The sequence below is a fragment of the Heptranchias perlo genome, unplaced genomic scaffold (genome assembly GCF_035084215.1).
Source record: "Heptranchias perlo isolate sHepPer1 unplaced genomic scaffold, sHepPer1.hap1 HAP1_SCAFFOLD_1118, whole genome shotgun sequence".
NCBI lineage: Eukaryota > Metazoa > Chordata > Chondrichthyes > Hexanchiformes > Hexanchidae > Heptranchias > Heptranchias perlo.
The window spans coordinates 37,501-50,000 of NW_027138339.1; positions in this window are offsets into that span (position 1 = coordinate 37,501).

Below are 12,500 nucleotides of genomic sequence, written 5' to 3' on the forward strand. Positions count from 1 at the left end.
AGATCCGAAACGCCGGCCGAATCCATCCCCGTCGGACTTCCGAAGGGGTTCCCTCGACCGACTGACTTCCGAACTCCTTTCTGGGCTTAAACGGGTGGAATTCGGACCCTCTCGCAAGGGAGCCGAAGCCCGCCAGCCCCGGGAGGCCTCGGGGCCGCCGTTTTCAAGCCCGACCAAAAAACCCGAAAAATGGGGAAAAATGGGAAAAATTCCCACTCCCAAAAGGCTTAAAAGTCGGTTGGGCGGCAGCCCGGGTCGGTCTCTGCAGACCTGGAGGCGCTAGACACAAGTCTGGTAAACAGGCTAAGTCTCGACATGCCACCTCTTACTATCCTGCAGGTACCCCGCCAATCCCCCCGGAACCGGCTGGCAATTGGCGAATCAGCGGGACGAATTTGAATTCGTGACCGACTCTCTGACACCGAATCGCCGCAAACGCGTTTCGATTTTTCGGCTTCGGTACCTCCCATCAGACTTTGACTGGCCATATCTCCGGACTCACGTGTCGCAGCCGGGACCTTCAGGTACCGTTCGACGCGTCTAACCCTGCCCCGTCGAATGGCGCCCCTCGCGGTGTGGTCCGATTTCCGCATTTTGGTCAGATTTGCCTCCAAAGTTTTCAGATTGAGTTGACGAATGCCCCCTACGGGGTAACCTCTTGCCCTTTCGGACATGGTCCCTGTGACTTAATTTCCGCCTTTTGCTCAATCGTTTCCCCATTTATAATTAATTTTAAAAATCGGGTTACTCAGTTCTGGTTTACCAGTTCCCTCTTCGGACTTAGTTTTTGGTTAATCATTTCCGGTTCACCAGTTCCCGTTTTGGACTTAGTCTCTGCGGGCCGTTTCTCATCTTTTGGTTCATCAGTTCCCCTCTTTTAATAATTTTTTGGCTGCTTTCGTTTGATCATTTCCCTGCCTTCTGGGTGACTTTTGCCCCTTAGGACTTCATCGCCGCACATTATTTTCGACTTCTGGTTGATCATTTCACCCCTTTTAATCATTTTTGCAACTTTTGGTTAACCATTTCACCCAGCTTCTGGTTAACCATTTCCCCTTTGGGACTTAGTCTCTGAGCATTCTTTTGGGATTCTGGTTAATCATTTGCCAATTTTTAAAAAATGTTGCCGCTTTTGTTTAATGCTTTCTGGTCAACCTTTCCCTCTTTCAGACTTCACCGCGGCACATTGCTTTAGCCTCCTGGTTAATCATTTCACCCCTTTTAATCATTTTTGCAACTTTTGGTTAACCATTTCCCCCAGCTTCTGGTTAACCATTTCCCCTTTGGGACTTGGTCTCTGAGCATTCTTTTGGGATTCTGGTTAATCATTTGCCAATTTTTTAAAAATGTTGCCACTTTTGTTTAATGCTTTCTGGTCAACCTTTCCCTCTTTCAGACTTCACCGCGGCACATTGCTCCAGCCTCCTGGTTAATCATTTCACCCCTTTTAATCATTTTTGCAACTTTTGGTTAACCATTTCCCCCAGCTTCTGGTTAACCATTTCCCCTTTGGGACTTAGTCTCTGAGCATTCTTTTGGGATTCTGGTTAATCATTTGCCAATTTTTTAAAAATGTTGCCACTTTTGTTTAATGCTTTCTGGTCAACCTTTCCCTCTTTCAGACTTCACCGCGGCACATTGCTTTAGCCTCCTGGTTAATCATTTCACCCCTTTTAATCATTTTTGCAACTTTTGGTTAACCATTTCCCCAGCTTCTGGTTAACCATTTCCCCTTTGGGACTTAGTCTCTGAGCATTCTTTTGGGATTCTGGTTAATCATTTGCCAATTTTTAAAAAATGTTGCCACTTTTGTTTAATGCTTTCTGGTCAACCTTTCCCTCTTTCAGACTTCACCGCGGCACATTGCTTCAGCCTCCTGGTTAATCATTTCACCCCTTTTAATCATTTTTGCAACTTTTGGTTAACCATTTCCCCCAGCTTCTGGTTAACCATTTCCCCTTTGGGACTTAGTCTCTGAGCATTCTTTTGGGATTCTGGTTAATCATTTGCCAATTTTTAAAAAATGTTGCCGCTTTTGTTTAATGCTTTCTGGTCAACCTTTCCCTCTTTCAGACTTCACCGCGGCACATTGCTTTAGCCTCCTGGTTAATCATTTCACCCCTTTTAATCATTTTTGCAACTTTTGGTTAACCATTTCCCCCAGCTTCTGGTTAACCATTTCCCCTTTGGGACTTAGTCTCTGAGCATTCTTTTGGGATTCTGGTTAATCATTTGCCAATTTTAAAAAATGTTGCCACTTTTGTTTAATGCTTTCTGGTCAACCTTTCCCTCTTTCAGACTTCACCGCGGCACATTGCTTCAGCCTCCTGGTTAATCATTTCACCCCTTTTAATCATTTTTGCAACTTTTGGTTAACCATTTCCCCCAGCTTCTGGTTAACCATTTCCCCTTTGGGACTTAGTCTCTGAGCATTCTTTTGGGATTCTGGTTAATCATTTGCCAATTTTTAAAAAATGTTGCCGCTTTTGTTTAATGCTTTCTGGTCAACCTTTCCCTCTTTCAGACTTCACCGCGGCACATTGCTTTAGCCTCCTGGTTAATCATTTCACCCCTTTTAATCATTTTTGCAACTTTTGGTTAACCATTTCCCCCAGCTTCTGGTTAACCATTTCCCCTTTGGGACTTGGTCTCTGAGCATTCTTTTGGGATTCTGGTTAATCATTTGCCAATTTTTAAAAATGTTGCCACTTTTGTTTAATGCTTTCTGGTCAACCTTTCCCTCTTTCAGACTTCACCGCGGCACATTGCTTCAGCCTCCTGGTTAATCATTTCACCCCTTTTAATCATTTTTGCAACTTTTGGTTAACCATTTCCCCCAGCTTCTGGTTAACCATTTCCCCTTTGGGACTTAGTCTCTGAGCATTCTTTTGGGATTCTGGTTAATCATTTGCCAATTTTTAAAAAATGTTGCCACTTTTGTTTAATGCTTTCTGGTCAACCTTTCCCTCTTTCAGACTTCACCGCGGCACATTGCTCCAGCCTCCTGGTTAATCATTTCACCCCTTTTAATCATTTTTGCAACTTTTGGTTAACCATTTCCCCCAGCTTCTGGTTAACCATTTCCCCTTTGGGACTTAGTCTCTGAGCATTCTTTTGGGATTCTGGTTAATCATTTGCCAATTTTTTAAAAATGTTGCCACTTTTGTTTAATGCTTTCTGGTCAACCTTTCCCTCTTTCAGACTTCACCGCGGCACATTGCTTCAGCCTCCTGGTTAATCATTTCACCCCTTTTAATCATTTTTGCAACTTTTGGTTAACCATTTCCCCCAGCTTCTGGTTAACCATTTCCCCTTTGGGACTTAGTCTCTGAGCATTCTTTTGGGATTCTGGTTAATCATTTGCCAATTTTTAAAAAATGTTGCCACTTTTGTTTAATGCTTTCTGGTCAACCTTTCCCTCTTTCAGACTTCACCGCGGCACATTGCTCCAGCCTCCTGGTTAATCATTTCACCCCTTTTAATCATTTTTGCAACTTTTGGTTAACCATTTCCCCAGCTTCTGGTTAACCATTTCCCCTTTGGGACTTAGTCTCTGAGCATTCTTTTGGGATTCTGGTTAATCATTTGCCAATTTTTTAAAAATGTTGCCACTTTTGTTTAATGCTTTCTGGTCAACCTTTCCCTCTTTCAGACTTCACCGCGGCACATTGCTTTAGCCTCCTGGTTAATCATTTCACCCCTTTTAATCATTTTTGCAACTTTTGGTTAACCATTTCCCCCAGCTTCTGGTTAACCATTTCCCCTTTGGGACTTAGTCTCTGAGCATTCTTTTGGGATTCTGGTTAATCATTTGCCAATTTTTTAAAAAATGTTGCCACTTTTGTTAATGCTTTCTGGTCAACCTTTGCCTCTTTCAGACTTCCCCGCGGCACATTGCTTCAGCCTCCTGGTTAATCATTTCACCCCTTTTAATCATTTTTGCAACTTTTGGTTAACCATTTCCCCCAGCTTCTGGTTAACCATTTCCCCTTTGGGACTTAGTCTCTGAGCATTCTTTTGGAATTCTGGTTAATCATTTGCCAATTTTAAAAAATGTTGCCGCTTTTGTTTAATGCTTTCTGGTCAACCTTTCCCTCTTTCAGACTTCACCGCGGCACATTGCTTTAGCCTCCTGGTTAATCATTTCACCCCTTTTTAATCATTTTTTGCAACTTTTGGTTAACCATTTCCCCCAGCTTCTGGTTAACCATTTCCCCTTTGGGACTTAGTCTCTGAGCATTCTTTTGGGATTCTGGTTAATCATTTGCCAATTTTTAAAAAATGTTGCCACTTTTGTTTAATGCTTTCTGGTCAACCTTTCCCTCTTTCAGACTTCACCGCGGCACATTGCTTCAGCCTCCTGGTTAATCATTTCACCCCTTTTAATCATTTTTGCAACTTTTGGTTAACCATTTCCCCCAGCTTCTGGTTAACCATTTCCCCTTTGGGACTTAGTCTCTGAGCATTCTTTTGGGATTCTGGTTAATCATTTGCCAATTTTTAAAAAATGTTGCCGCTTTTGTTTAATGCTTTCTGGTCAACCTTTCCCTCTTTCAGACTTCACCGCGGCACATTGCTTTAGCCTCCTGGTTAATCATTTCACCCCTTTTAATCATTTTTGCAACTTTTGGTTAACCATTTCCCCCAGCTTCTGGTTAACCATTTCCCCTTTGGGACTTGGTCTCTGAGCATTCTTTTGGGATTCTGGTTAATCATTTGCCAATTTTTTAAAAATGTTGCCACTTTTGTTTAATGCTTTCTGGTCAACCTTTCCCTCTTTCAGACTTCACCGCGGCACATTGCTTCAGCCTCCTGGTTAATCATTTCACCCCTTTTAATCATTTTTGCAACTTTTGGTTAACCATTTCCCCCAGCTTCTGGTTAACCATTTCCCCTTTGGGACTTAGTCTCTGAGCATTCTTTTGGGATTCTGGTTAATCATTTGCCAATTTTTAAAAAATGTTGCCACTTTTGTTTAATGCTTTCTGGTCAACCTTTCCCTCTTTCAGACTTCACCGCGGCACATTGCTCCAGCCTCCTGGTTAATCATTTCACCCCTTTTAATCATTTTTGCAACTTTTGGTTAACCATTTCCCCCAGCTTCTGGTTAACCATTTCCCTTTGGGACTTAGTCTCTGAGCATTCTTTTGGGATTCTGGTTAATCATTTGCCAATTTTTTAAAAATGTTGCCGCTTTTGTTTAATGCTTTCTGGTCAACCTTTCCCTCTTTCAGACTTCACCGCGGCACATTGCTTTAGCCTCCTGGTTAATCATTTCACCCCTTTTAATCATTTTTGCAACTTTTGGTTAACCATTTCCCCCAGCTTCTGGTTAACCATTTCCCCTTTGGGACTTAGTCTCTGAGCATTCTTTTGGGATTCTGGTTAATCATTTGCCAATTTTTAAAAAATGTTGCCACTTTTGTTTAATGCTTTCTGGTCAACCTTTGCCTCTTTCAGACTTCCCCGCGGCACATTGCTTCAGCCTCCTGGTTAATCATTTCACCCCTTTTAATCATTTTTGCAACTTTTGGTTAACCATTTCCCCCAGCTTCTGGTTAACCATTTCCCCTTTGGGACTTAGTCTCTGAGCATTCTTTTGGAATTCTGGTTAATCATTTGCCAATTTTTAAAAAATGTTGCCGCTTTTGTTTAATGCTTTCTGGTCAACCTTTCCCTCTTTCAGACTTCACCGCGGCACATTGCTTTAGCCTCCTGGTTAATCATTTCACCCCTTTTAATCATTTTTGCAACTTTTGGTTAACCATTTCCCCCAGCTTCTGGTTAACCATTTCCCCTTTGGGACTTAGTCTCTGAGCATTCTTTTGGGATTCTGGTTAATCATTTGCCACTTTTTAAAAAATGTTGCCGCTTTTTGTTTAATGCTTTCTGGTCAACCTTTCCCTCTTTCAGACTTCACCGCGGCACATTGCTTTAGCCTCCTGGTTAATCATTTCACCCCTTTTAATCATTTTTGCAACTTTTGGTTAACCATTTCCCCCAGCTTCTGGTTAACCATTTCCCCTTTGGGACTCAGTCTCTGAGCATTCTTTTGGGATTCTGGTTAATCATTTGCCACTTTTTTAAAAATGTTGCCGCTTTTGTTTAATGCTTTCTGGTCAACCTTTCCCTCTTTCAGACTTCACCGCGGCACATTGCTTTAGCCTCCTGGTTAATCATTTCACCCCTTTTAATCATTTTTGCAACTTTTGGTTAACCATTTCCCCCAGCTTCTGGTTAACCATTTCCCCTTTGGGACTTAGTCTCTGAGCATTCTTTTGGGATTCTGGTTAATCATTTGCCAATTTTTAAAAAATGTTGCCGCTTTTGTTTAATGCTTTCCCTGCTTTGTGGTCAAACTTTTCCCCTTTAGGACTTCATCGCCGCACATTATTTTCGAATTCTGGTTAATCATTTCACCCCTTTTAATCATTTTTGCAACTTTTGGTTAACCATTTCCCCCAGCTTCTGGTTAACCATTTCCCCTATGGGACTTAGTCTCTGAGCATTCTTTTGGGATTCTGGTTAATCATTTGCCAATTTTTAAAAATGTTGCCGCTTTTGTTTAATGCTTTCTGGTCAACCTTTCCCTCTTTCAGACTTCACCGCGGCACATTGCTTTAGCCTCCTGGTTAATCATTTCACCCCTTTTAATCATTTTTGCAACTTTTGGTTAACCATTTCCCCCAGCTTCTGGTTAACCATTTCCCCTTTGGGACTTAGTCTCTGAGCATTCTTTTGGGATTCTGGTTAATCATTTGCCACTTTTTTAAAAATGTTGCCGCTTTTGTTTAATCGTTTCCCTGCTATGTGGTCAACCTTTTCCCCTTTCAGACTTCATCGCCGCGCATTGTTGTCGACTTCTGGTTAATCATTTTTCCCCTTTAAATCTTTTTTGCCACTTTCGGTTAACCATTTCACCCAGCTTCTGGTTAACCATTTGCCCCATTATACTGAATTTTTCCGCTTTGGTTTAATCATTTCCCTGCTTTCTTGTCAACCTTTTCCCCTTTTGGACTTCGCCGCCGCACTTTGCTTTTGCCTTCTGGTTAAACATTTCTCCCCTTTTAATCCTTTTTCCCACTTTTGGTTCACCAGTTCACCCAGCTTCTGGTTAACCATTTCCCCTTTGGGACTTAAGTCTCTGAGCATTCTTTTGGGATTCTGGTTAACCATTTGCCACTTTTTTAAAAATGTTGCCGCTTTTGTTTAATGCTTTCCCTGCTTTCTGGTCAACCTTTTCCCCTTACGACTTCGCCGCCGCACTTTGCTTTCGCCTTCTGGTTAATCATTTCACCCCTTTTAATCCTTTTTCCCACTTTGGGTTGGACAGTTCACCCAGCTACTGGTTAACCATTTCCCCTTTGGGACTTAAGTCTCTGAGCATTCTTTTGTGATTCTGGTTCACCATTTGTCCCTTTTTAAAAGATATTGCTGCTTTTGATTAAACCTTTCCCTGCTTTGCGGTCGACCTATTCCTCTTTCAGACTTCATCGCCGCACCTTGTTTTCGACATCTGGTTCAACATTTCTCCCCTTTTAATCCTTTTTCCCACTTTTGGTTAAGCAGTTCACCCAGCTTCTGGTTCACCATTTGCCCCTTTTTACTGAATTTTTCTGCTTTTGTTTAATCATTTCCCTGCTTTGCGGTCGACCTATTCCTCTTTCAGACTTCATCGCCGCGCATTGTTTTCGACATCTGGTTCAACATTTCTCCCCTTTTAATCCTCTTTCCCACTTTTGGTTAAGCAGTTCACCCAACTTCTGGTTAACCATTTGCCCCTTCTTACTGAATTTTTCTGCTTTTGTTTAATCATTTCCCTGCTTTATGGTCAACCTTTTCCCCTTTAGGACTTCGCCGCCGCACTTTGCTTTCGCCTTCTGGTTAATCATTTCACAACATTTTAATCCTTTTTCCCACTTTTGGTTAAACAGTTCACCCAGCTTCTGGTTAACCATTTGCCCCTTTGGGACTTAAGTCTCTGAGCATTCTTTTGGGATTCTGGTTCACCATTTGTCCCTTTTTAAAAGATATTGCTGCTTCTGTTTAATCCTTTCCCTGCTTTGCGGTCAACCTTTTCCTCTTTCAGACTTCATCGCCGCGCATTGTTTTCGACATCTGGTTCAACATTTCTCCCCTTTTAATCCTCTTTCCCACTTTTGGTTAAGCAGTTCACCCAACTTCTGGTTCACCACTTGCCCCTTTTTACTGAATTTTTCTGCTTTTGTTTAATCATTTCCCTGCTTTCCGGTCAACCTTTCCCTCTTTCAGACTTAATCGCCGCACATTGTTGTCGACTTCTGGTTGATCAGTTCACCCCTTTTTTATCCTTTTTCCCACTTTGGGTTAAGCAGTTCACCCAGCTTCTGGTTAACCATTTGCCCCTTTGGCACTTAAGTCTCTGAGCATTCTTTTGGGATTCTGGTAAACCATTTGTCCCTTTTTAAAAATGCTGCTGCTTTTGTTTAATGAATGCTTGCCCTGCTTTGCGGTCGATCATTTCACCCCTTTTAATCCATTTTTGCCACTTTGGGTTAAACAGTTCACACAACTTCATGGTTCACCATTTCACATTTCGGAACTTTTATTCCCACCATTACTTTGGGCTTCTGGTTCATCATTTCACGCTGTTTTACAAATCTTTGCCGCTTCACTTTTAATCCACAAACCGTGGCTCGCTTTCGGGTGGGGGGGGGGGGGTAGCGGGTTTGGGCCGGGCACTCGACATCCCGGTGTGCGACCGGGTTCGTTCTGGTACCGCTCGGTGCCCCTCGTCCTGCTCTTGCCGCGGAAGCAAACCAGACGACCGTCGGTCTCACGCCCGAGGGGAGAGGAGGCGGAAAGCGGTTTGCAGCCTTTCGCTGTACCTCCGGCGGGCAGCGCCGCACCTCCGAGTGCTCGGTACCGTTCGCTGCACCTCGTCGTCGCCGCACGCAGCGAGACCAAACCGGAGGAAATCGGCCTGTGCCTTCTCGAGATATGGGCCTCCGGGTGGGACGGACAAACCGGGGCCCCGAGCTCGCTTTCGGCGGCCCGGCACTCGACTTCCCGGTGTCCGAACGTGATCCTTCCGGTACCCTTCGGTGCCCCTTGCCCGACTCTAGCTCCCGTGCTGAAGCGGAGTCGGTCGGCCTGACGGCCTGCCGAGTTAACCAGGGAAAGCGGTGCGCAGCCTTTCGCTTGCAGCTCCGGCGGGCAGCGCCGCACCTCCGGCTGCTCAGTGCCGTCCGCTGCTCCCCTTCCGGCTGCACGCAGCGAACCATACCCGGAGGAAATCGGCCTCGGCCTTCCGGAGATATGGGCCTGCGAGTGGGACCAATAAATCGGTGCACATTTCCGGCTCGGTTTCCGGCCTCGGCACTATCAGTTCACGCCGTCCGACCGACGTCGTTCTGGCACGGTTCCGTTGCTCCTTGATCCGGTCCAGCCACGGTAATCAGCCGAAGATGGTGGGGGGGACACATTGCCCGCCGAGTTAGCCGGAGGAAATCGGCCTCGGACTTCCTCAGATATCAGCCTCCGGGTGGGACAGACAAACCGGGGGACCCGAGCACGCTTTCGGCGGCCCGCTGGTCGACTTCCCGGTGTGCGACCCGGGTTCGTTCCGGTACCGTTCGCTGCCCCTCGTCCTGCTCTAGCCGCGGAAACAAACCCGACGACCGTCGGTCTCACGCCCGCGGAGGGAGGTGGCGGAAAGTGGTTTGCAGCCTTTCGCTGTACCTCCGGCGGGCAGCGCCCGACCTCCGAGTGCTCGGTACCGTCCGCTGCGCCTGGTCCGGCCGCACACAACGAGCCATACCCGGTGGAAATCGGCCTGTGCCTTCCAGAGATATGGGCCTCCGGGTTGGGACGGACAAACCGGGGCCCCGTGCTCGCTTTCGGCGGCCCGCTAGTCGACTTCCCGGTTGTGCGACCGGGTTCCTTCCGGTACCGTTCGCTGCCCCTCGTCTGCTCTAGCCGCGGAAACAACCCGACGACCGTCGGTCTCACGCCCGCGGAGGGAGGCGGCGGAAAGTGGTTTGCAGCCTTTCGCTGTACCTCACGGCGGGCAGCGCCCGACCTCCGAGTGCTCGGTACCGTCCGCTGCGCCTGGTCCGGCCGCACACAACGAGCCATACCCGGTGGAAATCGGCCTGTGTCTTCCGGAGATATGGGCCTCCGGGTGGGACGGACAAACCGGGGCCCCGAGCGGTGGCACCCTGCTCGCTTTCGGCGGCCCGGCACTCGACTTCCCGGTGTGCGAACGTCATCGTTCCGGTACCCTTCGGTGCCCCTTGCCCCACTCTAGCTCCGGTGCTAAAGCGGAGTCGGTCGGTCTCACGGACGCCGAGTTAGCAGGCGGAAAGCGGTGCGCAGCCTTTCGCTGTCACTCCGGCGGGCAGCACCGCACCTCCGAGTGCTCGGTACCGAACGCTGCGCCGCCTCCTGCCGCACGCAACGAGCCATACCCGCAGGAAATCGGCCTCGGCGTTCCGGAGTTATCCGCCTCCGAGTGGGCCTGACCAAGCGGGGTGACTGGGAAATCATTAACCAACGTACTTCCATGTTTTCACCCGCAGAGGGCAGCACTCTCTTCTCCGTTTTAAACTGGGCCGACCCGGCTCCGTTTCGAGACCCGGCACTCGACTTCCCGGTGTGCGACCGGGTTCGTTCCGGTACCGTTCGCTGCCCCTCGTCCTGCTCTAGCCGCGGAACTAAACCCGACGACCGTCGGTCTCACGCCCGCGGAGGGAGGCGGCGGAAAAGTGGTTTGCAGCCTTTCGCTGTACCTCCGGCGGGCAGCGCCCGACCTCCGAGTGCTCGGTACCGTCCGCTGCGCCTGGTCCGGCCGCACACAACGAGCCATACCCGGTGGAAATCGGCCTGTGCCTTCCGGAGATATGGGCCTCGGGTGGGGACCGGACAAACCGGGGCCCCGAGCTCGCTTTCGGCGGCCCGCTAGTCGACTTCCCGGTGTGCGACCGGGTTCCTTCCAGTACCCGTTCGCTGCCCCTCGTCCTGCTCTAGCCGCGGAACCAAACCCGACGACCGTCGGTCTCACGCCCGCGGAGGGAGGCGGCGGAAAGTGGTTTGCAGCCTTTCGCTGTACCTCCGGCGGGGCAGCGCCGGACCTCCGAGTGCTCGGTACCGTCCGCTGCGGCCTGGTCCTGCCGCACGCAACGAGCCATACCCGGAGGAAATCGGCCTGTGCCTTCCGGAGATATGGGCCTCCGGGGTGGGACGGACAAACCGGGGCCCCGAGCGGTGGCACCCTGCTCGCTTTCAGCGGCCCGGCACTCGACTTCCCGGTATGCGAACGTGATCGTTCCGGTACCCTTCGGTGCCCCTTGCCCCACTCTAGCTCCGGTGCTAAAGCGGAGTCGGTCGGTCTCACGGACGCCGAGTTACCAGGCGGAAAGCGGTGCGCAGCCTTTCGCTGTCACTCCGGCGGGCAGCACCGCATCTCCGAGTGCTCGGTACCGTACGCTGCGCCGCCTCCTGCCGCACGCAACGAGCCATACCCGGAGGAAATCGGCCTCGGCGTTCCGGAGTTATCCGCCTCGAGTGGGCCTGACCAAGCGGGGTGAACTGGAAATCATTAACCAACGTACTTCCAGGTTTTCACCCGCAGAGGGCAGCACTCTATTCTCCGTTTTAAATTGGGCTGACCCGGCTCCGTTTCGAGACCCGGCACTCGACTTCCCGGTGTGCGAACGTGATCGTTCCGGTACCCACCGTGCCCCTTGCCCCACTCTAGCTCCGGCGGTAAAGCGAAGTCGGTCGGTCTCACGGACGCCGAGTTAGCAGGCGGAAAGCGGTGCGCAGCCTTTCGCTGTCACTCCGGCGGGCAGCATCGCACCTCCCAGTGCTCTGTACCGTACGCTGCGCCTCCTCCTGCCGCACGCAACGAGCCATACCCGGAGGAAATCGGCCTCGGCCTTCCTGAGATATCAGCCTCCGAGTGGGCCCGAAGAGTCGGTGGCACCCTGCTCGCTTTCAGCGGCCCGGCACTCGACTTCCCCGTGTGCGAACGTCATCCTTCCGGTACTCAACCGTGCCCCTTGCCCCACTCTAGCTCCGGCGATAAAGCGGAGTCGGTCGGTCTCACGGACGCCGAGTTACCAGGCGGAAAGCGGTGCGCAGCCTTTCGCTGTCACTCCGGCGGGCAGCACCGCACCTCCCAGTGCCTCGGTACCGTACGCTGCGCCTCCTCCTGCCGCACGCACGAGCCATACCCGGAGGAAATCGGCCTCGGCCTTCCTGAGATATCAGCCTCCCAAACGGGCGTCACAAATCAGGGCACATGGTCAGCTGCAAAGCAGCGTCATTACAACCTCTCACTGCACCCCACACGACATTCCGCTTGCCTGCCTGCCGCTGCCTACTCTCACCAGCGAAACAAAGTCAGGATAACACCCCAATGCAAGCAGCTCCCTTCCGGCCAACCAACCCACACCAATCCCCTTGCCTGCCTCCCACAAATTCCACCAGCCAGGCAAAGTCAAAATCAACCCACAATA